Genomic DNA, 3,870 nt, shown 5'->3' with positions numbered 1-3,870 from the left:
AAACCCGGGGAGAGGCGGACGCCTGGAAAGAAGACGATTCGCTCGGGCCGAGAAACGTCGCTTCCTGGATAAACACCGCTCGGAGCGACTCTGCTTTGAAGAGGCTTCGGCGGGCGCGAAGCCAGTGCTGGGGAAAGAGGAGGGGGGCGCAGACCTCTGGCTTGACTAGACGCTCACTTATCTGACATGGTAATCGGTGCTCCTGCTTGAGCTGGGAGCTGATCTAGAAGACCTCCAGAATAGAATAGGGATAGGGATAGGAGTAGAATAAAATTGAAATTCTTGATTGGCCAAGTGTGATTGGACACACAAGGAATTTGGTGCAACAGATTATTCTTTTAATAGAATGGAATGGAATGGAATGGAATAGAATAGAATAGAATAGAATAGAATAGAATAGAATAGAATAGAATAGAATAGAATAGAATAGAATAGAATTCTTTATTGGCCAAGTGTAATTGGACACACAATGAATTTGGTGCAACAGATTATTCTTTTAATGGAATGGAATAGAATAGAATAGAATAGAATAGAATAGAATTCTTTATTGGCCAAGTGTGATTGGACACACAAGGAATTTGGTGCAACAGATTATTCTTTTAATAGAATGGAATGGAATGGAATGGAATGGATTAGAATACAATAGAATAGAATAGAATAGAATAGAATAGAATAGAATAGAATAGAATAGAATTCTTTATTGGCCAAGTGTGATTGGACACACAAGGAATTTGGTGCAACAGATTATTCTTTGAATAGAATAGAATAGAATAGAATAGAATAGAATTCTTTATTGGCCAAGCCTGATTGGACACACAAGGAATTTGGTGCAACAGATTATTCTTTGAATAGAATAGAATAGAATAGAATTCTTTATTGGCCAAGTCTGACTGGACACACAAGGAATTTATCTTTGGTGCATAAACTCTGTGTATATAAAAAGACAAGATACATTCGTCAAGAATCATAAGGTGCAACAGCTAATGATAGTCATAGGGTACAAATAAGCAATCAGGAAATAATCAATATCAATATAAATCATAGGGATACAAGCAACAAAGTTACAGTCCTGCAGTCATAAGTGGGAGGAGATGGGTGACAGGAACGATGAGAAGACTAATAGTAATGCAGCCCTAGTGAATGGTTTGACAGTAGCGAGGGAATTATTTTTTAGCAGAGTGATGGCATTCAGGAAAAAACTGTCCTTGTGTCTACTTGTTCTGATGTGCAGTACTCTGTGGCATCATTTTGAGGATAAGAGATGAAACAATTTATGTCCAGGATGCGAGGGGTCTGTAAATATTTTCATGGCCCTTTTTTTGACTCATGCAGTGTACAGGTCCTCAGTGGAAGGCAGGTTGGCAGTAATTATTTTTTCTGCGAGATCCCTTCCAACACATTTTATTCTAATTTGATATAAAATTGGGAACTCCGCTTTTCCCAGGCTTTCAGTAGGAACAGCTTATATCCTCCGACGTTACCTTAACAGTTCCTAGGTCCTTGGTTAGGACTCGAGCTGTTGAGCTACCAACCAGCCCCAAAGGCTGTGAATCTCACCAAAGATTAAATAATAATAATAATAATAATAATAATAATAATAATAATAATAATAATAATAATAATAATAATAATAATAATAATAATAATAATAATTTAATCTAATCTTAATTAATTTAATTTAATTTAATATTTTAAGAAGGTACTTGGTTGATACCTAGGACGCTGGCAGCAAACCGTATCAGCCATTAGCACCAGTCACTGGTATTTGTAATGCATTTTTGAATGTTCAGTTGGCTGCTTCATGTTTAATGAATAAAGTATATAATAATAATAATAATAATAATAATAATAATAATAATAATAATAATAATAATAATAACAACAACAACAACAACAACAACAACAACAACAACAAGCTGTTCATGGCTTGGATAGACTATAAGAAAGCATTTGATTCAGTTCCCCACAGCTGGATCAAGAAATGCCTGAAAATCTTTGATATCAGCAGCAACTTCCAAAAATTCATGGAAACTTCAATGAACCTCTGGAAAATGAAGCTTATGGCTAATGGAGAAGAACTGGGTGAAGTTGAAATTAAACGAGGCATTTTCCAAGGTGATTCTCTTTCACCCCTACTTTTTATTCTCTCAATGCTACCACTGACAACCATTTTGAAGAAAGTGAACTGTGGATACGAACTTGCAAAGAAAGGACTGAAAATTTCACACTTGGTGTACATGGCTGATTTGAAGCTGTTTGGTAAAACAAAAGCTGAACTGAGTTTATTAATTGAAAGCACAAAAGAATTTAGCCAAGACATTAGTATGCAGTTTGGAATTGACAAATGTGCAACAATGGCAACCAAAGCAGGCAAGGTCATAGAAGATGATGGAATAGAACTTGAGAATGAAGAAATGATAAAGGCAGTAAAACCAGAAGAAGGCTACAAGTACTTGGGGATTTTAGAGGCCTCTGACTTAATGCATAATAAAGTCAAGGAATTCACCTCAGCCAAGTACATTCAATGAATTTGCAAGATATTAAAGTCCAAACTGAGTGGAGGAAACATCATAAAAGCCATAAATACCTGGGCTATACCTGTGATTTGATACTCTGCAGGAATAATTGACTGGACCCAAATGGAGTTGGACAATTTGGACAGAAAAACAAGGAAGCTTATGACAATGAATCATGCTTTGCACCTAAAAGTGATGTTGACTGATTGTATCTACCAAGAGCAGAGGGTGGTCGAGGACTCCTACAAGTAAAGCAGACTGTGGAAGAAGAAAGACACAGCTTGAATGATTACATCCAGAAAAGTGAAGAACCAATGATTAAGGAAGTAAATAAAGGAGGCCTTTTGAAGACAACTAAGTTAAAAGCTGAATATAAGAAAGAAGTAATTGAGAAGTGAGCTGAAAATTGGAAAAGCAAAGCTATGCATGGCCAATACCAGAAAAGTATTGAAGGCAAAGCTGACCAAAAACTAACTTGGAACTGGTTAAGATCAGAAGTACTGAAAAAAGAAACAGAAGGCTTTATTTTGGCAGCTCAAGAACACGCCTTAGCCACAAACTGCATGAAGGCAAAAATTCAACTTGTTACCACCAACAGCAAATGTCGCCTCTGTAATGAGAAAGATGCAACAGTCAACCACTTGATCAGCAGGTATAGCAAAATTTCACAAACTGACTACCTACAACACCATGACCGTGTTGCTAAGATTATTCACTGGAAATTGTGCCAAAAGTTTGGATTTGAGAACAGCAAAAACCACTGGGACCACCAGGTTGAGAAGGTTTTAGAGAATGAGAAAGGCAAGATCTTGTGGGACTTCAGAATCCAGACTGACAGATACTTGGCCTACAACACACCTGACATAACAATAATTGAAAAGAAAAAAGTATGGTTCATTGACATTGCAATACCTGGTGATGCACGAATTGAAGATAAACAGCAAGAAAAATATCACAAAATACCGGGACTTGCAAATTGAGGTTGAGCGACTGTGGAAAAATAAATCATGTGTTGTCCTAATTGTAATTGGAGCCCTTGGAGCAATACCTAAAGGGCTACCTCGCTATTTGAAAATTCTAAATTTACCTGACTTGAACATTCTGACTCTACAAAAAACCACCCTACTTGGAACAACTTATATCCTCCGACGTTACCTTAACAGTTCCTAGGTCCTTGGTTAGGACTCGAGCTGTTAGGCTACCAACCAGCCCCAAAGGCTGTGAATCTCACCAAAGATTAACCACATAATAATAACAACTCTCATACTATACACAGATTATCTTCCACTTACAACGAACAGTTCACTTAGTGACAGTTTGAAGCGGCACCGAAAAAATAAATTATGACCATTTA

This window comes from Natrix helvetica (assembly GCF_964273705.1).
Source record: "Natrix helvetica genome assembly, chromosome: 3".
Taxonomy (NCBI): Eukaryota; Metazoa; Chordata; class Lepidosauria; order Squamata; family Natricidae; genus Natrix; species Natrix helvetica.
The sequence above is the reverse complement of the archived record's forward strand: the minus strand, read 5'-3'. Positions refer to the sequence as shown.